This window comes from Hyla sarda, chromosome 2, assembly GCF_029499605.1.
Source record: "Hyla sarda isolate aHylSar1 chromosome 2, aHylSar1.hap1, whole genome shotgun sequence".
In the NCBI taxonomy this organism is placed as follows: Eukaryota; Metazoa; Chordata; class Amphibia; order Anura; family Hylidae; genus Hyla; species Hyla sarda.
The window spans coordinates 31,348,282-31,372,296 of NC_079190.1; the positions used below are offsets into that span (position 1 = coordinate 31,348,282).

Sequence of the window (24,015 nt, forward strand, 5' to 3'; positions counted from 1 at the left end):
TGTCATATAGAGGTCAGACCGGGGCATATAGGGGGAGATTTATTAAAACCTTTTCAGAGGAAAATCCTTCTGCAAAACGATCTGATTGGTTGCTATGGGTGACTGCACCGCTCTTTCTCTGCACAGGTTTTGATGAATCTCCTCTATAATACAGTATATTATAGGGCAGCTGTCACATGTTTTCTGTAAATAAGACTGACAGCACAGCCAATGTGTATATACACATGGCAGACCTTCATAGAAACTGTTCTTGACTCGATTTTACAAAAACACCAACTTTTATGGGGGCTAGGAATGTTGAGGAGGCCCAGCGGGAGTCCACTGTGTCCCTGGGCCGCAGCACATCTGCCCATTAAGTCTGGCAGACATTTTTTAAATTATGAAAAGTGCCCTCTTTTTTTTTTTTTTTTTATATTCAAAACACAACTTTATTAAAGGTTGCTAAAGACAGAAATACATGGCTGTGCAGTACAAAGTCAGCAACATAATCAGTCAGGAGAACACAATCCAACCGTAATATACAGCAGGCACGTAAATGCAAAATTCGGGAGTGTTACTTCAGAAAGGTCAGGATGTGCACTCTCAGTTGTGCGTAGCAAGTTGTGAGCACAAAGAGAGTGGAAGTAAAGAGTGTGAGTGAAGCTCTGATTGTCAGTAGGAACCCGGAGTCGGGCAGACAGAGGAGCTCCAAACAGAGAGAACAGAAAAAGAAGGCAGAAGGAAACAGGTAACAGAAAGAGGGAAAACAAGGAGAGAAAACAAATACAAATCACAATAAAGAAAAAACAGGAACAAAGTCACTGACCTGATCCTGACCAGACCACTCGTCCATCAGAAACTGAATGAGAGCTAGGGGTGTATGAGCCAAGAGCTGCAGCCGGAGAAGAGAAGCCCACCATCACCTCAACTCAATCTATCCTGTATAGAGGGGATTCCAGGAAGGTCAGCCAGGGGCCCCATATCGCACTATAACTGTCGGTTGTCCCCCTTGAGTCCGACATCAGCTCCTCCATGCGACAAATAAAAAGAATTTCCATATACCAGTCAGACACTGTCGGCGGGGTGCTAGTTTTCCAGCGCCGGGGGATCACCGACCTGGCTGCTATCAACAGGAAGCGTGCTGATTTGTTGGCCGGGGTCCAGCGGGACGACGGCAGAATCGACAGCAGCAGAACCTTAGGATCATTGGGATAGGATACCCCCGTTATATTGAGTATGCGCAAGACTACTGTCACCCAGAAAGGGCCCAGGGATGGACATGACCACCGTATGTGGGACATGGTGCCCACATCTCCCCCATATCGCCAGCAATTTGCCGACAACGTCGGGTACATTTTATTCAGAACAGACGGCACTCTGTACCATCTAGAGATGATTTTATAATTTGTCTCTTGGGCCCTACAGGAAATCGACATTTTATGGCAGAGGGATAATGCCACCGTCCAGTCTGAGGCCGCAAAGGTAGTGCCCAGTTCCACCTCCCATGCCCCCGTGTATCGAGGTGGCTCCTGGGCCATCGCGTCAAGCAGAAGGCCATATATCTGAGAGACTGCTCGGGGGACTGGGGAAGTGGAAGTGCACAGCACCTCAAAGGGCAAGAGGGGCCTACTCAGATGGAGGGAACCACCATCAGAGTTGACAAAGTGTCTGAGCTGCATGTATTGCATGTATCTAGCGGGGGATTGTAAGTGGTCAGGTACCAGTTCAGTATATGCACGTAGTTGTGTCCCCGTCAAGAAGACTCTCAGGGGGAGGGTCGGGGGATCGGTCAGCCCTAGGAAAGAGGAGCTCGTGAGGCCCGGCGGAAAGCGAGGATTCCCCAACAAGGGGGTGAGGGGGCCATCAGGTTTTAGGAGACCAGTGGTGTGCAGGCAGTGCCGCAGTACAATCAGAAGCTCCCTCCACACCCAAGGCAGGGCGCTGAGAGTGGTTGGTGGAATCGTGTCACGCGGGAGCCAGGGAAAGGCCAAGACTAGGGGCCCCACGTCGCAGAGTTCCAGACCCACCCATCTCTTGGTCGTGCGGCCGTGGAGGAAGTCCAGGTATCGTGGCAAGGAGGCTGCTATGTAGTAGGCTCTACAGTCTGGGACTGCCAGTCCACCCGCCTGCTTTCGCCTCATCAAAATTCTTCTGGATATCCTCGACGGTCGCCCGGCCCAGATGAACCTAGTAAACAATCTGTCAAGCCTACGGAAGTAGGAGGCGGGGATAGCAATCGGCACTGTCTGAAACAGGTATAACAACCTGGGGAGAATATTAATCTTGAGGATATTAGTTCTGCCTACCCAGGTGAACGTTCCCCTCGACCATCTCTCAAGATCCCTCTCTACGGTAGATAGCTGGGGAAGGAAATTGAAAGAGTAGGCGCTGGACAGTTGTCTGGGAACCTGAATCCCTAGATACCTAAACGAGTCAGTAGCCCAGCGAAAGGGGTGTTCTCGCTTCAGGCTATCTACCACAGTCTGTGGGAGGGAAAAGTGCCCTCTTTTTTTACTTGAGCCCCTGCCCTCCAAAATGTCTGTGCACGTCCCTGCAAAAAAACGTATTGTAATAGTATGGCCCAAACTGCAGAACTAAAGATAAAGTGCAAGTGCTGAAAAACTGTAAACACTTCTTGCATGAGTGAAAAATATCACACAGTGTATAACTAAGCAAAGTGCAACGTGCTAAAATAACAGTGATATTGAAAAACATAACATGGGATGTGTTTGGTACAAGAAACAAAAGTGCACAAAAGAAGTGGCAATTGAGCAAAATGGAAGACAAAGGACATATAGATACCGGACTGAACCCTACCCCTGCTATGAGTCTCCGATGCGTTTCGCCCGCATCCGGGATTTCTCGAGGAGTGTGGTTTGTGGTCAAAAACTAGAATATTTATATGGATGTAAACCAATAAGAACAGAGTAACGCACCTGTTTTGTGTAAAGGAAAAGTGCTGTGTACCAGAAATGAGGTAGGACGCCGCGGCACTGAAGGTGTAAAAAGCGAGGCTGGTAGTCTAAGTTCTAGAGTGCAGGGCTACATAAAGATGGCGTCTATGTCAGATATGGCATAGGATAATAAACTCCCCCAAAATGGCTGCCTCGGCGCATACTGCGCATGTGTCAAGGGCCCTGGAGGATAACGTAAGGGCCACATGGGATGGGCCCCCATTCCCCCCCCCCCCCCCTCAGTTCAGAGAGGTCAGGCAGAGTTAGTAATCCTGTAATTAAGTTATTGGCACCTTAGGAGTTAACATTTACTTACTGTGGTGCTGAGTTCTCTTGCAGGGCCGGCTGTTGCTGGGCAGACTGGGAGCTGGGATCTCTTCCTGATTGGTGACCTCTCCTACGGCGGGAATCCTGAGTGCGATATATACCCGGCCAGTTCGGGGGTGAGTTCAGTCTGCTGAAAGAAGAAGAAGAGGTACCATCTCGCCCACCCTCCCTCCCTTGTCACGGCTGTTTTTGAGGTTGTCACCTTCGTGGTGGACAGTTTTTTATGTTAGCAGTGGGGGTGTCACCCAGATTCCTCTGGGTGGACAGCTGATGTTTATGGTGTTTATAATTCGGGTTATAAAAGTAATTTCTTGATGGTAGTTATTAAATTATTTATTTATTTATTAAAGGTTTATTAAATTATTTATTTATTATTTAATTAACCTCAATAAACGGCCGTGGCCTTTCTTCCAAAAGTCTGTTGTCTTATTTATATAATACTTGTAAAAGGGTTATTGGTGGGGGGTGTGGGGGTCCCTATCCCATGCACAGGTGATTTCGGCACTAGAGGGAAATGAGACCACACAAAGATGGCCGCGATCGTAACTAAACAGAAAAAAATGAGAAATTAAGTATATATATATATATATATATATATATATAAGGAACTGCCCACTTGTATATATAGAAAAAACACAAGGCTGATGAAAGTAAATAAACTGTGTGAGTGAAAGAATGAGGACAATATGGAACATAGTGAGGTATACATAAAGGGACAGGGGATGGTGTGAACAATAGTGTTGCTCGCGAATATTCGCAATACGAATTTTATTCGCGAATATCGCATATTCGCGAATTCGCGAATATGGCACTATATATTCGTAATTACGAATATTCGTTTATTTTTTTTTGTTTTTTTTTCACAGTACACATAACAGTGATCATCCCTTTCTGCTTCCAGCTTGTGTGGTGTAAAGAAGGCTCTAAAACTACTGTGTGAGACTGGTGCGCGAATTTTCGCATATGCGAAAATTTGCATATGCTAATTTTCGTATATGTGAATCTTTACTTGCACAGGTTTTCTTATATGTAAATTTTCGCATATGTTAATTTTCGCAAACGCGAATATTTGCATATGGGAAAATAGAACGCGAATATCCGCGAATATATGACGAATATTTGTCCATATATTCGCGAATATTCGCGAATTCGAATATGGCCTATGCCGCTCAACACTAGTGAACAACAGGGGAAATAAAAGTGGTGGAAATGCTGATAGAACAGTGTAAATCCCCCATTATTGAAGGTGATACACCACAATAGATGTGTAATATAATATATAAGTGCACATACAATAACGACACATGTGCAAACAAATACATATATATATATAGAATATGCATACATAAGTAAGATGGGGGCCCCCCCAATAGAATGCAAAAAATAATAATAATAGCGTAGCACATACTTGTGCGCAAAAATCATTGCACACATGACAGGCATACAAGACAAAGCATAATATATATATAGGTGAAAGACGTAGATAAGAATAAAAATAATAATAAAATAATGATGATGAACATAAGACTGAAACGGGAGGGGAAGGGGGAGGGGGGGAAGAGAGAAGGGGTGTGGGCCGGAAAAGGTGAATGACATCAATCAGCCTGGGCAGTAGTTCTGAATACCTAAATCCCTGCATCCGCAGAAAGAATAGACGTCTGTTCTTTCTGTGTATTCTGCTCAGAAATAAATTTCCCCCTACGAGGCAGCAAATTTCTGAGCAATCTTAGCGCCAGCATATTCTGACACCGCTCCACTATCTTCAGGTTATCCGCACATACATTTTCTGTGTGGACATTCGGCCTTGTCAGCATAGCCTTACAATCAAAATGGAGTAGGTGGACCCTGTAAAAGTACATCCTGATGTGATTGGATGTATATTTACACCTAGGGTTGCCACCCTGCCGGTATTTTACCGGCACAGCCGGTATTTTCATCTACATTCCGGGCTGTGTCGGTAAGTTTGGATGAAAAATACCGGCCATGCAATGGCCGGTATTTTTCATTCACTGACAGGGGCGGACTGAGCAGTATCCCCAGAAGAGCACTTCTTTCATGACCGGCAACTACATTTTGCCTGTGACCTGCAGGCTGCCGCACTACAGTTTCAGCCCCCGACACAAAGCCCCCTGACTGTCCGGCCGTACAATGCCCAGGTCTGACACCACCAGCCTGTGACAGGGAGAGACTGTACAGTGCTGGGGAGGGGGCGTGCACCTCCTGTCTCCTCTCTCCCCCTCCCCCGCCTTTTCTCTGCCGTGCAGTCTTACAACCCTCCATAGGCAGAGCAGAGAGGGGAGAGGAGGAGAGGCCGTGTATCCTGTCTCCTCTGCTGCGCAGGGCGGGTGAGTGTCTGTGTATATATGTGTCTGTGTGTATATGTGTCTGTGTGTCTGTGTGTATGTGTGTCTGTGTATACAGTATATGTGTGTGTGTGTGTGTGTGTATATATATATATATATATATATGTGTGTGTGTGTGTATATATATGTGTGTGGGGGGGGGGGGGGAAGAAGCTGCCTAATCTGGGGGACAACTATACTGATCTGGGGGACAACTATGCTCCTAATCTAGGGGACAACTATACTGATCTGGGGGACAACTATGCTCCTAATCTAGGGGACAACTATACTGTTCTGGGGGACAACTATACTCCTAATCTAGGGGACAACTATACTGATCTGGGGGACAACTATGCTCGTAATCTGGGGGACAACTATACTGATCTGGGGGACAACTATACTGATCTGGGGGACAACTATGCTCATAATCTGGGGGACAGCTATGCTGCCTAATCTGGGGGACAGCTATGCTGCCTAATCTGGGGGACAGCTATGCTGCCTAATTTGGGGGAAAACTATGCTGCCTAATCTGGGGGACAACTATGCTCCTAATCTGGGGGAAAACTATGCTGCCTAATCTGGGGGACAACTATGCTCCTAATCTGGGGGAAAATTATGCTGCCTGATCTGGGGGACAGCTATGCTGCCTAATCTGGGGGGAAACTATGCTGCCTAATCTGGGGGACAACTATGCTGCCTAATCTGGGGGACAACTATGCTCCTAATCTGGGGGAAAACTATGCTCCTAATCTGGGGGACAACTATGCTGCCTAATCTGGGGGACAACTATGCTGCCTAATCTGGGGGACAACTATGCTGCCTAATCTGGGGGACAACTATGCTGCCTAATCTGGGGGACATCTATGCTGCCTGATCTCGGGGACAACTATGCTCCTAATTTGGGGGACAACTATGCTGCCTGATCTGGGGGACATCTATACTGATCTGGGGGACAACAATGCTGCCTAATCTGGGGAAAAACTACCCGACCCTCTACAATATTTTTAGTTTCTCATGTGGCCCCATGGGATAAATATTTGCCCACCCCATTCCTCCTCAACCCCGGACATTCCTTAATCTGGAGCCGCCCGGGGAAAGGAGAAAGTGAAGACAAGAGACTGGTGAGACCTCTCTGCAAAATTGTGTATTTAATGCAGTGTTTCCCAACCAGGGTGCTTCCAGCTGTTGCAAAACTATTACTCCCAGCATGCACAGACAGCCTTTGGCTGTCCGGGCATGCTGGGAGTTGTAGTTTTGCAATAGCTGGAAGCACCCTGGTTGGGAAACACTGATTTAATGTGTGAAACTATCTGCTGCGCTCTGTATCTAATCCTGTCATGTGTGATACTGTCTGCTGAGCCTGTATATCCAAATCTGTCATGTGGGATATGAGCCTGTGTATCTAATCCTGTCATGTGTGATACTGTCTGCTGAGCCTGTGTATCTAATCCTGTCATGTGTGATACTGTGAGCTGAGCCTGTGTATCTAATCCTGTCATGTGTGATACTGTCTGATTAGCCTGTTTATCTGACATTGCGCAGGGGGACGTCACTCGTCATCAGAGAGAGCCAGCGTTGCTGTCGCGCACCACCAATACTGCCGCCGCTGGCATAAATAGGGTTTTGGTAGGTATTCTCTAAATGTAAATTTTTTGTGTGCTTTAGGAAAATTCCCCCCGCATATATGTTGTATCCCTCCAACCCCCTACGCCATTTCTTAAACCCCCCTCCCATCCCCCGTGCCATTTCTTAAACCCCTGATTTCTCAGCCCCTGTGCAATCTGGCCCCTCCCCTTTTGTAGCTCCACCCCCCACATAACCACACCCATGACCGGTATTTTTCTGAGGGAAAGGTGGCAACCCTATTTACACCCTGTACATGATGCAAACAATGGAGCGGTGCTTGCATCATGTATGACAGGTCCTGGCAGCCAGGGACCTGCCAGTAGTGTCATTCATCAATGATCGCTCTAATGTTTGTCATTAACCCCTCAGATGCCGTGATCAAAGCAGATTATGGCAATTGCGGCAATGCAGGCATTATATTCCAGGAACAAATCACCTGTGGCGATCTGGTAATCATTCAAAATGGTGGATGGAGGTCTTCTCACCTGCCTCCTCCGCTCTCCTAGGGTCCCGTTCATCAGAAAAAGGCTCATGCATGGAACTTGCTGGGTGTCCTATGGTTGCCTTGGCAACTGTACCACCCGGCATAAGTTGCCTTTCTCCGCACCGCATTATGTAGATCGGGCAGGAGAGCAGCTTTGGACACTTGTCATCTCCATATTGCTAACACTATTTTTCACACACAAATAAAATAAATGAGTCAAACAAGTTAAGGATTGGTTTAAAAAGGGGAACTTTATTTATTATATATTAAAATGTTTGTGTAGGGATTTTATGTAACCTCCATCACTCACAAAGAGCGAACAGTAACTAACTCAGGACAGGAAAAACCTCCAGAGGGGAGGAAACCTGTAGGGAATCCATGGCTACTGTACTGCCCTTCCTCTGGGCATACTAAAGGAGGTTACCTCTAGAATTTGGGCCAATGTGTCTGTGTATGTGCGTGATTTGAGGGGCTGTGCCTTCATCCAATTTCTTGCTGTAGGTCTGGAAATCTACGTCTTCATCCAACGTCTTGCTGTAGGTCCGGAAATGCTACTCCACATCCTGGAAATAGTGCATCTAAGATAGGAAAACAAAAGAGAGATTATGTTTATTATAGAAAAGCACATTGAACTGCACTAAAGACCTTTTGGACACAACAATGTGATACTTACCAGTCACAGTAGTGTATATGACTTTGCATTCTCGGTCCCTACAGTGTCCAGCACCGGCCCCTCACTGATGAAGAATGAGCAGGAGCCGTGTTATATCTGCTCAGTGCTGCTCTCTAGTGGACAATGGTTATGACATCACATGTGTGACACGCTGTTACCTCCTGGGAGTTCTATTTCAGTAGTGCTGCTCTCTGATTGGCTGAAAAACAAAAAAGATTTCTAATATATTCTATATGACTGTTATCTAAGTGATTTTGGGCAATTTTTTATTAAAATGGCGCTACTGGAGCAAAGGATGTCACTCATCAGACGTCCCGGCAGCCATTGATTTAAAGTCGTCGTGGCTCCTGCTGTCAGTTCAAGATCAGACACCATGGTCCTAGATTGACATACATCACCACTGATCCCTTGTGGCTGTCCATCTGTTGCAAAACTACAACTCCCAGCATACCCATGGCATGCTTGGAGTGGTAGCTTTGCAACAGCTGGACAGACGTCTGTCGAAAGGGGGGGAACACCAAAAATAAAGCACTGTGGGCTTTGAAAAACGCAACACATAAGTTGTGTTTAATCCCAGCCTAAGCCTAGGAACAGACGCAATTCTTGTTTACTGCCCCCCACATTTCCTTTCTCTGCCATCTTTGTGGCATTTTTACAAAAAAACACTGGGGGGGGGGGGGGTTAGTTTATTAAAACCTGTGAAGAGGAAAAGTTGACCAGTTGCCCATAGCAACCAATCAAATCGCTTCTTTCATTTTTAAACAGGCCTCTGAAAAGTGAAAGAAGCGATCTGATTGGTTGCTATGGACAACTGGGCAACTTTTCCTCTGCACAGGTTTTCATACATCTCCCCCAATATGTATTATTATTATTATATTATTATTATTTTCCCCCTGGCTTTTCTCATTACGAGTCATGTGATTATTTCATCATGTGACCCAAGAATTTATATTAAAAACATTGGGAAGAAAAACACCAAAACTTCATTTAATTAAAAAAAAATAAAAAAAACATGCTCTCGGCATCCCACAGATTTGATAAGACCATAAGAGGATGAAGAAAACCCCATTAGTGTCTGGCATTTCATATTACCCTATTGATTCCAACATAACATGTGCCCGCAGCGATATATTTGCATAGTTGCGGCATACAGCACGTGTCACATTTATGGCCTTTTGGCTAAGATCAAGTGTAGTATCTGTTCTTATCAGTGGTCTAGTCTCTGCCATTGATGTAGGATGGATGCTGCATGGAGGGGGCAGGTGCCTCGGGGCATTCCGGGTTCTGAGGAATCAGCTCGATGGCTGCCCCGATGTGACCTGTTCCCTCCATGAGGCTGAGGGGGTTGAAGGCCAAGGTACTTCTGTGCCTCGGGGAGTGGTGACCCTGAGGTGCCAAAACTCACTGGCCCTCATTTACTAAGAGTGTCGGGTTTATCTCTGAGTGTTTCTTCATTTACTCCGTGTATTTTTCTCCCTAATTTACTAATGTGTCGCACGGGAAACATTTTTTGTGTCCCACGGGTTGGAAATTGTGTCGCACGGTAAATTGTATATATGTCCCCCGCACAGCGCAATCATATGCCCCCAGCAACGCATGTTATGTATGTCCCCCGCACAGCGCTATCATATACCCACCGCAGCGCATGTTATATATGTCCCCCGCACAGCGCAATCATATGCCCCCAGCAACGCATGTTATGTATGTCCCCCGCACAGCGCTATCATATACCCACCACAGCGCATGTTATATATGCCCCCCCACGCACAGCGCATGTTATATATGCCCCCCGCACAGCACATGTTATATATGCCCCCCAAACAGCGCATGTTATATATGTCCCCCGCACAGCGCATGTTATGTATGTCCCCCGCACAGCGCATGTTATATATGTCCCCCGCACAGCGCATGTTATGTATGTCCCCCGCACAGTGCATGTTATGTATGTCCCCCGCACAGCGCAATCATATGCCCCCAGCAACGCATGTTATGTATACCCACCGCAGCGCATGTTATATATGCCTCCCCGCACAGCACATGTTATATATGCCCCCCGCACAGCACATGTTATATATGCCCCCCGCACAGCGCATGTTATATATGTCCCCCGCACAGCGCAGGTTATATATGTCCCCCGCACAGCGCTATCATATACCCACCGCAGCACATGTTATATATGCCCCCCGCACAGCGCATGTTATATATGTCCCCCGCACAGTGCATGTTATATATGTCCCCCGCACAGCGCAATCATATGCCCTATGCCCCCAGCAGCGCATGTTATATATGCCCCCCCCGCACAGCGCATGTTATATATGCCCCCCGCACAGCACATGTTATATATGCCCTCCGCACAGCGCATGTTATATATGTCCCCCGCACAGCGCATGTTATATATGTCCCCCGCACAGCGCATGTTATATATGCCCCCCGCACAGTGCATGTTATATATGTCCCCCGCACAGCGCATGTTATATATGCCCCCCGCACAGCACATGTTATATATGCCCCCCACACAGCGCATGTTATATATGCCCCCCGCACAGCACATGTTATATATGCCCCCCACACAGCGCATGTTATATATGTCCCCCGCACAGCGCAATCATATGCCCCCAGCAGCGCATGTTATATATGCCCCCCCCCCGCACAGCGCATGTTATATATGCCCCCCGCACAGCACATGTTATATATGCCCCCCGCACAGCGCATGTTATATATGTCCCCCGCACAGCGCATGTTATATATGCCCCCCGCACAGCACATGTTATATATGCCCCCACACAGCGCATGTTATATATTCCCCCCCATGTTATACTGTATATGTCCCCCATACATGCACTGTGCGGGGGGTATATGATAGCGCTGTGCGGGGGGCATATATAAAATGCGTTGTGCGGGGGACATATATAGCATGCACTGTGCGGGGGACGTATATAACATGCGCTGTGCGGGGGACATATATAACATGCGCTGTGCGGGGGAGATATATAACATGTGCTGTGCGGGGGTATATGATAGCGCTGTGCGGGGGACATATATAACATGCGCTGTGCGGGGGACATATATAACATGCGCTGTGCAGGGGACATATATAACATGCGCTGTGCGGGGGACATAAATAACATGCACTGTGCGGGGGACATATATAACATGCACTGTGCGGGGGACATATATAACATGCGCTGTGCGGGGGACATATATAACATGCGCTGTGCAGGGGACATATATAACATGCGCTGTGCGGGGGACATATATAACATGCGCTGTGCGGGGGACATATATAACATGTGCTGTGCGGGGGTATATGATAGCGCTGTACGGGGGACATATATAACATGCGCTGTGTGGGGGACATATATAACATGCGCTGTGTGGGGGACATATACAGTATAACATGCACTGTGCGGGGGACATATATAACATGCGCTGTGCGGGGGGCATATACAGTATAACATGCGCTGTGCGGGGGACATATACAGTATAACATGCGCTGTGCGGGGGGCATATACAGTATAACATGCGCTGTGTGGGGGACATATATAACATGCGCTGTGTGGGGGACATATATAACATGCACTGTGCGGGGGACATATATAACATGCGCTGTGCGGGGGGCATATATAACATGCTCTGTGTGGGGGACATATATAACATGCACTGTGCGGGGGGCATATATAACATGCGCTGTGCGGGGGCATATATAACATGCGCTGTGCGGGGGACATATATAACATGCGCTGTGGGGGGACATATACAGTATAACATGCGCTGTGCGGGGGGACATATATAACATGCGCTGTGCGGGGGACATATATAACATGTGCTGTGCGGGGGGACATGTATAACATGCGCTGTGCGGGGGACATATATAACATGTGCTGAGCGGGGGGTATATGATAGCACTGTGCGGGGGACATATATAACATGCACTGTGCGGGGGACATATATAACATGCGCTGTGCGGGGGGCATATACAGTATAACATGCGCTGTGCGGGGGACATATATAACATGCGCTGTGCGGGGGACATATACAGTATAACATGCACTGTGCGGGGGACATATATAACATGCACTGTGCGGGGGCATATATAACATGCGCTGTGCGGGGGCATATATAACATGCGCTGTGCGGGGGACATATACAGTATAACATGCACTGTGCGGGGGCATATATAACATGCGCTGTGCGGGGGCATATATAACATGCGCTGTGCGGGGGACATATATAACATGCGCTGTGCGGGGGACATATATAACATGTGCTGAGCGGGGGACATATACAGTATAACATGCACTGTGCGGGGGACATATATAACATGCGCTGTGCGGGGGACATATACAGTATAACATGCACTGTGCGGGGGACATATATATCATGCGCTGTGCGGGGGACATATATAACATGCGCTGTGCGGGGGACATATACAGTATAACATGCACTGTGCGGGGGACATATATAACATGCGCTGTGCGGGGGGCATATACAGTATAACATGCGCTGTGCGGGGGACATATACAGTATAAGATGCGCTGTGCGGGGGGCATATACAGTATAAGATGCGCTGTGCGGGGGACATATATAACATGCGCTGTGCGGGGGACATATACAGTATAACATGCACTGTGCGGGGGACATATATAACATGCACTGTGCGGGGGCATATATAACATGCGCTGTGCGGGGGCATATATAACATGCGCTGTGCGGGGGACATATACAGTATAACATGCACTGTGCGGGGGCATATATAACATGCGCTGTGCGGGGGCATATATAACATGCGCTGCTGGGGGCATATGATAGCGCTGTGCGGGGGGACATATATAACATGCGCTGTGCGAGGGGCATATACAGTATAACATGCGCTGTGCGGGGGACATATACAGTATAACATGCGCTGTGCGGGGGGACATATATAACATGCGCTGTGCGAGGGACATATATAACATGTGCTGTGCGGGGGACATATACAGTATAACATGCACTGTGCGGGGGACATATATAACATGTGCTGTGCGAGGGGCATATACAGTATAACATGCGCTGTGCGGGGGACATATACAGTATAACATGCGCTGTGCGGGGGGACATATATAACATGCGCTGTGCGGGGGACATATATAACATGCGCTGTGGGGGGACATATACAGTATAACATGCGCTGTGCGGGGGGACATATATAACATGCGCTGTGCGGGGGCATATATAACATGCGCTGTGCGGGGGACATATATAACATGTGCTGAGCGGGGGACATATACAGTATAACATGCACTGTGCGGGGGCATATATAACATGCGCTGTGCGGGGACATATATAACATGCGCTGTGCGGGGGACATATATAACATGTGCTGAGCGGGGGGTATATGATAGCGCTGTGCGGAGGACATATATAACATGCGCTGTGCGGGGGACATATACAGTATAACATGCACTGTGCAGGGGACATATATAACATGCGCTGTGCGGGGGGCATATACAGTATAACATGCGCTGTGCGGGGGACATATACAGTATAACATGCGCTGTGCGGGGGGCATATACAGTATAAGATGCGCTGTGCGGGGGACATATATAACATGCGCTGTGCGGGGGACATATACAGTATAACATGCACTGTGCGGGGGACATATATAACATGCACTGTGCGGGGGCATATATAACATGCGCTATGCGGGGGCATATATAACATGCGCTGTGCGGGGGACATATACAGTATAACATGCACTGTGCGGGGGCATATATAACATATGCTGTGCGGGGGCATATATAACATGCGCTGCTGGGGGCATATGATAGCGCTGTGCGGGGGGACATATATAACATGCGCTGTGCGAGGGGCATATACAGTATAACATGCGCTGTGCGGGGGACATATACAGTATAACATGCGCTGTGCGGGGGGACATATATAACATGCGCTGTGCGAGGGACATATATATCATGCGCTGTGCGGGGGACATATATAACATGTGCTGTGCGGGGGACATATACAGTATAACATGCACTGTGCGGGGGGCATATATAACATGTGCTGTGCGGGGGACATATATAACATGCGCTGTGCGGGGGACATATATAACATGCGCTGTGTTGGGGACATATATAACATGCTCTGTGTGGGGGACATATATAACATGCGCTGTACGGTGGACATATACAGTATAACATGCACTGTGCGGGGGACATATATAACATGCGCTGTGCGGGGGGCATATATAACATGCGCTGTGCGGGGGACATATATAACATGCGCTGTGCGGGGGGCATATATAACATGCGCTGTGTGGGGGACATATATAACATGCAGTGTGCGGGGGACATATATAACATGCGCTGTGCGGGGGACATATATAACATGCGCTGTGTGGGGGACATATATAACATGCGCTGTGCGGGGGACATATATAACATGCGCTGTGCGGGGGGCATATATAACATGCGCTGTGCGGGGGGACATGTATAACATGCGCTGTGCGGGGGACATATATAACATGCGCTGTGCGGGGGACATATATAACATGCGCTGTGTGGGGGACATATACAGTATAACATGCACTGTGCGGGGGACATATACAGTATAACATGCGCTGTGCGGGGGGCATATACAGTATAACATGCGCTGTGTGGGGGACATATATAACATGCGCTGTGTGGGGGACATATATAACATGCACTGTGCGGGGGACATATATAACATGCGCTGTGCGGGGGGCATATATAACATGCTCTGTGTGGGGGACATATATAACATGCACTGTGCGGGGGGCATATATAACATGCACTGTGCGGGGGCATATATAACATGCGCTGTGCGGGGGACATATATAACATGCGCTGTGGGGGGACATATACAGTATAACATGCGCTGTGCGGGGGGACATATATAACATGCGCTGTGCGGGGGACATATATAACATGTGCTGTGCGGGGGACATATATAACATGCGCTGTGCGGGGGGGGCATATATAACATGTGCTGTGCGGGGGACATATATAACATGCGCTGTGCGGGGGACATATACAGTATAACATGCGCTGTGCGGGGGGACATATATAACATGCGCTGTGCGGGGGACATATATAACATGCGCTGTGCGGGGGACACATACAGTATAACATGCACTGTGCGGGGGACATATATAACATGCGCTGTGCGGGAGGCATATACAGTATAACATGCGCTGTGCGGGGGACATATACAGTATAACATGCACTGTGCGGGGGCATATACAGTATAAAATGCGCTGTGCGGGGGACATATATAACATGCGCTGTGCGGGGGACATATACAGTATAACATGCACTGTGCGGGGGACATATATAACATGCACTGTGCGGGGGCATATATAACATGCGCTGTGCGGGGGCATATATAACATGCGCTGTGCGGGGGACATATATAACATGCGCTGTGCGGGGGACATATACAGTATAACATGCACTGTGCGGGGGCATATATAACATGCGCTGTGCGGGGGGCATATACAGTATAACATGCGCTGTGCGGGGGACATATACAGTATAACATGCGCTGTGCGGGGGGCATATACAGTATAAGATGCGCTGTGCGGGGGACATATATTACATGCGCTGTGCGGGGGACATATACAGTATAACATGCACTGTGCGGGGGACATATATAACATGCACTGTGCGGGGGCATATATAACATGCGCTGTGCGGGGGCATATATAACATGCGCTGTGCGGGGGACATATACAGTATAACATGCACTGTGCGGGGGCATATATAACATGCGCTGTGCGGGGGCATATATAACATGCGCTGCTGGGGGCATATGATAGCGCTGTGCGGGGGGACATATATAACATGCGCTGTGCGAGGGGCATATACAGTATAACATGCGCTGTGCGGGGGACATATATAACATGTGCTGTGCGAGGGGCATATACAGTATAACATGCGCTGTGTGGGGGACATATATAACATGCGCTGTGCGAGGGGCATATACAGTATAACATGCGCTGTGCGGGGGACATATACAGTATAACATGCGCTGTGCGGGGGGACATATATAACATGCGCTGTGCGAGGGACATATATATCATGCGCTGTGCGGGGGACATATATAACATGTGCTGTGCGGGGGACATATACAGTATAACATGCGCTGTGCGGGGGACATATACAGTATAACATGCACTGTGCGGGGGACATATATAACATGCGCTGTGCGGGGGGCATATATAACATGTGCTGTGCGGGGGACATATATAACATGCGCTGTGCGGGGGGCATATATAACATGCGCTGTGCGGGGGACATATATAACATGCGCTGCTGGGGGCATATGATTGCGCTGTGCGGGGGGCATACGTATATATATGCGCTGCAGTGGGTATATGATAGCACGGCGGGGGACAAGATATATAGAAGCTGTGGGGAGCCAGACATATACATTCCCCCCAGCGATTCTATATATCTTTCCCCACCGCAGCTCTTCTATTTGAGAACCCCGCAGGGATCCCGGCGGGGAATTTGAAAATTAAAGTAAAATACATCGTACATCGCTGGGGAGCGGACCATGCCGCCCGCTCCCCTGCTTAATAACTTTTGATCGGATCGGGTCTCAGAAGTGAGACCCGATGCGATCAACCCCTTTGCCCCTGTACTACTACCCCCAACATGGAACAGACCCTGTTCCATGATGGGGGTAGGATTCACTCGGTTTTCAGTCATTTCCCCGACAGCTCAGAACTGTCGGGTTTTGGTGAAGAAAAATTCCACTTTTTTTGTTTTCAATGGGATTCTGCTGCACTGTCCACACTGCTGAAATTCTGCAGTTGAAAATTCCACAGTGGAAATTCAAAATTCAGGAACCACCAAAAGTAATGAACAGGTACATTTTTGATGGCGGAATTCCAACTGCATTACCGTCTATGGATGGCGCACATCTGCATTGTCCTACCATCGGTACCTGCAACTAACATTTCTTCCTGGGAACATCTCCAGGTGGAGATTCAGCAAAGTGGACGGACCTTTAGGATATTTTCTCACGCAGATAATCTGCTGCAGAAATTGTGCTTCATAACTGATTTCACAACAAAAAATCACCAGCTTATTATGCTGCTACCCATGGACTTCAATGGGTCTTCAGCAGATTGTCTACATGTGAACATACCCTAAGGCTGGGTTCACACTATGGAATCTCTAAGCAGAATTTCTGCCGGAGATTTAGCCGGCAGCAGTAGGACCGAACGGACTGCATTGCCGTCCCCATAGACGGCAATGCATTTTTGGGTGGATCTTTTGGGAGATCTGGTCGGAAATCTATTGACATCTATGCGGACAGCAATGCACTCCGCGTGGTCCTAGTGCCGCCGGCTTGATCTCCGTCAGAAATTCTGCCCAGAAATTCCGTAGTGTGAACCTAGCCTAAAGGGCACATTGACTGTATGGAAAAATTCCACTCAGATTGGGAAATCATACATTGCATGCAATGGGTAGAGCTAGGGGAGTGAGGCCAATACACACTACGGAATTTCTGAAAATTTCAGAAAATAGGGTGCAGCAGCCTTCCATTGTTTTCAAAGAGATTTTGCAGCAATGTACGCACTGCACTGATTTTCGGTGAAATCCTGCTGCGGAAATTCAAATTCCGGACTCCGCAGAAAGAATGAACATTTTAATTCTTTCGTCAGAATCTGCTTGTATATGTATTGCCATTAATGCCACATCAGTCGGCTCCTGCTGTGCACAGAATCTCCGCTCTGGGGTCAGAGGAGGGTAGCAGGCTGGGGGGCACCAAAATGCACCTTCGACTTTCTAGACAAGAATCTGTGCACCAGCCCTGTGTACATTATGCCACTGAAACAATGCTACATCTAAAGTATATCTGTCATTTATAAAAACTTTTCACATGTCACAGAGTTGTGTCAAAAGTTTGCAATCGGTCGGGGTCTCGGTGCTCGTTAGAGCAAACAAGAAGAAGCGTGCGGTGGTGCGTTTTAAGCCTCAGTTTTTGGCAATCTTTGTCCTTTTTTACAGGATGGCTCCATAAACTTATAATGGGGCAGCAGGATCAATGAGAGACTGCTTCTGTCTGTTCTCTCTAATGATTGGTGGGGGTCACAACACTGAGACCCCGACTGATCAAAAAATGTTTTAGAACATTTGGAGAAATGACAGTTCCACTAAACATATTCCTACCCACTGCCTAAACATACTGTGCATGTATACAGTGGTCCCTCAACATACGATGGTAATCCGTTCCAAATGGACCATTGTTTGTTGAAACCATCGTATGTTGAGGGATCCGTGCAATGTAAAGTATAGGACAGTGGTCTACAACCGGGGGACCTCCAGGCTGTCCCGGCATGCTGGGAGTTGTAGTTTTGCAACATCTGGAGGTCCGCAGGTTGAAGACCACTGGTATTGGAGGTTATACTCACCTGTCCCCGCCGCTCCGGACCGTCACCGCTCGTCACCGCTGCCCGGGATGTCGTCTTCCATCGCTGTCGCCGCGTCCCCGGGGTGTCCCCGCCGCTCCGGCAAGGCCTCTGCTTCCCCGGCATCCTCTCTCTCCATCGCCGTTCTCTGTCACCGCCATCATGTCGCTACGCACGCCGCTCCTACTGGATGACGGGACAGGGTGCGCAGCGACGTGATGACGACGATGGAGAGCGCCGAAGATGCAGGGGATCCCGAAGAGGACGTGCCGGAGCCCCGAGGACAGGTAAGTGATCGTCAGCGGACCACACGGGGCACCGTAAACGGCTATCCGGTGGCAGCTGAAGCAGTCTACACTGCCGGATAGCCGTTTATGCGATGGCCCCGACATACAAAACCATCGTATGTTGATGCTGCCTCTGAGAGGCCATCGTATGTTGAAATCATCGTATGTTGGGGCCATCGTAGGTCGGGGGGGTCACTGTACTATGAAAAAGTATGTTCCCGGTCTAAAGGTCTACTCCATATGGTTTTAATGTTATAAATGATTACATCACTATAGTAGGTACCGATACCTGCATACATGTATCAGTTTTTCATATTAGACCATATGGTTTGATTTGAAATCAGGATTAGTGTTGCTCGCGAATATTCGCAATGCAAATTTTATTTGCGAATATCGCATATTCGCGAATTTGCGAATATTCGCGAATACAGCACTATATATTTGTAATTACGAATATTGTTTTTTTTTTTTTTTTTTTCACAGTACACATCACAGTGATCACCCCTCTCTGCTTCCAGCTTGTGGGAAAATTTGCATATGCGAATTTCCGCTTATGCAAATTTTTCGCATATGGTAATTTTATCACATGCGAATTTTCATTTATGCTAATTTTCGCATATGCGAAAATATTACGCGAATATTACGAATATGCGAATTTAGCGAATATATGATGAATATTCGTCCATATATATGCGAAATATTGCGAATTCGAATATGGCCTATGCTGCTCAACACTAGTCAACACGCGCTATCTGGCCAGCGAGCCAGGGCCCCGTACAGGAGATCACGGGGCCCCCCAGCGGTCGGACACCCCGCAATCTGAAACTTATCCCCTATCCTTGGGATAGGGGATGTTTTTCCAACACTGGACTACCCCTTTAATGGCCTCCAAAATGAAGTTCCTCTGATGTATGGGCATCAAGGGATCTTCCACTAAAAAAGATCACACAGCTTCCACTCCTCTGTCATGTGGGATGTTACTATATAATGAAGCAACATCTAGTGTTGCCCACATATAGTCCTCTTCCCGTATGATATCTTTCATAGGGTTAATAAACGCCCATTTATCTCTGAGGTATGCTGGTAAAGAGTCCACACATTTCTGTAACTGATGGTCTATATATTCAGATAAACATCTGGCAACTATCGGACGACCAGGTGTTTTTTTTTCGGTCTTTATGTACCTTAGGTAGAAAATAAAAATAAGGTACATTTGGGTTGGGGTTAAATATATATCATGTTTTTCCCTCTTAAAGGGGTACTACGCACCAAGACATCTTATCCCCTCTCCAAAGGACCCCCGTGATCTCGGTTGCGGCACCCTGCTGTCAGCAAACTTACATGCATAATGACGGGTGATACAGGGGCCAGAACATCGGCATAGCCATTGACTGTCCTGGCATGCTGGGAGTTTTGCTACAGCTGGAGACACCCTATTTGGGAAGCACTGCCGTAGGGTAATTTGGTGGTAGATGCAAATCTCTAATTTAGGCCTCAAATGCACATGGTGCTCTTTCACTTTGGAGCCCTCTCATATTTCAAGGCAACAGTTTTGGGTTACAATTTTTTTTTCTCTTCTTTTACCCCTTAAGAAAAGATAAATTTTTGGTCTACACCAGCATGTTAGTGTAAACAGAGTGTACCATATACATTTGAGGCCTAAACTGGTGATTTGCACAGGGGTGGCTGGTAGTTACAGCAGTTCTGACATAAACATAAAAAACACCCATATGTGACCCCCATTTAGAAAACTACACCCCTCACGTAAAGTAACAAGGGGTATAGTGAGCCTTAACATCCCACAGGTGTTTGACAAATTTTAGTTAAAGTTGGAGGTGAAAATAAAAAAATATATATATTTTTTCCCTAAAATGCTGTTGTTACCCCAATTTTATCATTTTCACAAGGGGTAATAGGAGAAAAAGCCCCGAAAAATTTGTAACCCCAATTCTTCTGAGTCAGAAAATACCCCACATGTGGATGTAAAATGCTCTGCGGGTGAACTACAGGGCTCAGAAGAGAAGGAACACCATTGGGCTTTCGGAGAGAGAATCTGGCTGAAATTGAAGGCCATGTGCGTTTAGGCCTCCATGGTGCCAGAACAGTGACTCCCCCCCCCCCCCCACACACACACACATGTGACCCCATTTTGGAAACTACACCCCTAATAAGAAGTGCAGTGAGCATTTACATCTCACAGGTGTCTGATAGATTTTTTTTGAGCAGTGGTCTGCCAAAAGAAAAATGAAAATTTTTCATTTGCACAGCCCACTGTTCCAAAGATCTGTCAAATGCCAGTGGGGTTTAACCCCTTAAGGAACCAGCCCATTTTCACCTTAAGGACCCAGCCATTTTTTGCACATCTGACCACTGTCACTTTAAGCATTATTAACTCTGGGATGTTTTTACTTTTCATTCTGATTCTGAGATTGTTTTTTCGTGACATATTCTACTTCATGTTAGTGGTACACTTTTGTTGAGGCTTGCATAATTTCTTGGTAAAAAATTCCAAAATTTGATGAAAAAATTGAAAATTTAGCATTTTTCGAACTTTGAAGCTCTCTGCTTGTAACAAAAACAGACATTCCAAATAAATTATATATTGATTCACAGAGACAATATGTCTACTTTATATTTTCATCATAAAGTTGACAGGTTTTTTCTTTTGGAAGACATCAGAGGGCTTCAAAGTTCAGCAGCACTTTTCCAATTTTTCACAAAATTTTCTAAATTGGAATTTTTCAGGGACCAGTTCAGGTTTTGAAGTGGATTTGAAGGGCCTTCATATTAGAAATACCCCACAAATGACCCCATTATAAAAAACTGGACCCCTCAAAGTATACAAAATGACATTCAGTCAGTGTTTTAACCCTTTAGGTGTTTCACAGGAATAGCAGCAAAATGAAGGAGGAAATTCTAAATCTCAATTTTTTTTGTTCTTGTAGACCCAGTTTTTCGAATTTTTACAAAGGATAATAGGAGAAAAAGCCCCCCAAAATTTGTAACCAAATGTCTCTAGAGTAAGGAAATATCTCATATGTGTATGTCAAGTGTTTGGCTGGTGCAGTAGAGGGCTCAGAAGGGAAGGAACAACAATGGGATTTTGGAGAGTGAATTTTTGCTGAAATGCTTTTTGGGGGGCATGTCACATTTTGGAAGCCCCTATGGTGCCAGAACAGCAGAAAACCCCCACATGGCATAACATTTTGGAAACTACACCCCTCAAGGCATGTACCAAGGGGTCCAGTGAGTCTTAGCACCCCACAGGTCTTTGATGACTTTTCATTAAATTCGGATGTGTAAATGAAAAAAAAAAAAAAGTTTCACTAAAGTGAATTCACTTCCAGGCAGCGGAAGAGAGGTGGTTGTGGTTGTGATAAATATAAAGCAAATACACTATGTTGAGCTAGCGATTGTTTGTCTGTATACAAGAGTGTGAAGCATACAAGTGAGTGAGTATAAAAGTGAGGGGACTTAAAATTAAGGGACTTTAAATTCAGGAAGTTTAAATTGAAATATTTTATTTTTTTTCTTTTCTGTTAATTTTTGCAATCCCCAAATCTAGTATGACCTCCATGTTGGAAAAGGCAGTCCAGTGTGCATCTTGCACAATGTATGCAATCCTTGAACAACAGTTTGAAGGTGCATATTGTTGTGCGAGATGTGTGCGAGTTGCTCATTTAGAAGCCCAGATCCTGGATCTAGAGGAGCAACTGGCAACACTGAGATGCATTGACAACCCGCAGAGTAGTCTCCTGCTCACTGAGCAAGTACTCTCGGGGGTAGAGGTGGGGGAGGATAGTGGGACGAATGTGCAGGACAGTCAGGCAGTTAGCTGGGTTACAGTTAGAAAACAGGGTAGAGGGAAAAGTGTCAGGGAGGCTAGTCCTGAACTGGCACACCCCAACAAGTTTGCCCGGTTGGCAGATGAGGGGGATGCCATTTCAGAGCTAGCAGTACTGCAGCAGGACTCTGTCTCTGACCCCCAGGGGGGTGTCTGCTCCAGTAAGGAGGGAGGGAGGAGAGCAGGGCAGGCCAGACAGGTACTAGTGGTGGGGGACTCAATTATTAGGGGGACAGACAGGGCGATCAGTCACAAAGACCGGGATCGCCGAACAGTGTGTTGTCTTCCTGGCGCTCGAGTTCGGCACATCGCGGATCGGGTTGACAGGTTGCTGGGTGGGGCTGGAGAAGACCCAGCAGTCATGGTACATATTGGCACCAATGACAAAAGTAAGAGGTAGATGGAGTGTCCTTAAAAAGGATTTCAGGGACTTAGGCTGCAAGCTTAAGGCAAGGAGCTTCTAGGTAATATTTTCTGAAATACTACCAGTACCACGAGCCACACCAGAGAGGCAGCGGGAGATCAGGGAGGTAAACAAGTGGCTCAGAAGCTGGTGTAGGAAGGAGGGGTTTGGGTTCATGGAGAACTGGGCCGACTTCGACTTTAAAGGAAACATGTTTCTGACTATAGATAAAGACAATTATATGTCCCAAATGGTGCAGGGCCCGACCAGAGAAGGCGTCCTACTAGACTTAATATTTACCAGCGTACCTGACAGAGTAATTAATGTGCAAGTAGATGGACACCTAGGAAATAGTGATCATAATTTAATACATTATAACTTGTTCTTCAATAAGGGAATCTCTCGAGGGGCCACAAAAACAATGAACTTTCGGAAGGCAAAGTTCGATCAACTCAGAGAAGCCCATAACAATATAAAATGTGATAATTCCCTCAAAAAGAACAATACTGACACTAAATGGGAGACTTTTAAAAATATCTAAAATTTTCACTGTAAGATGTATATACTTTATGGGAATAAAAGGGTCAGAAATAAAAGAAAACCAATATGGATGAATAAAAATGTTAAGGGGACAATAAATGACAAAAATAAAGCATTTCACTTACTAAAACAGGAC

At 46.9% G+C, this 24,015-nt stretch overlaps 1 long non-coding RNA gene across 4 annotated transcripts in view; it reads right to left on the reverse strand.

The window, feature by feature from the left end:
- LOC130358348 (uncharacterized) overlaps positions 1–24,015 on the reverse strand; it is a 43,103-nt gene that overhangs the window by 3,967 nt on the left and 15,121 nt on the right. The window contains exons 1-3 of one of the 4 annotated variants that reach the window (XR_008889482.1): positions 8,670–8,684; positions 8,386–8,584; positions 7,714–8,290 (exon numbers count right to left, since the gene is read on the reverse strand). This is a non-coding gene — a long non-coding RNA (uncharacterized LOC130358348). Of the gene's footprint in view, positions 1–2,915; positions 2,931–4,885; positions 4,901–7,713; positions 8,291–8,385; positions 8,585–8,669; positions 8,685–24,015 lie in introns of those variants that run through there. The other 3 variants (XR_008889483.1, XR_008889485.1, XR_008889484.1) reach the window with 3 other exon arrangements.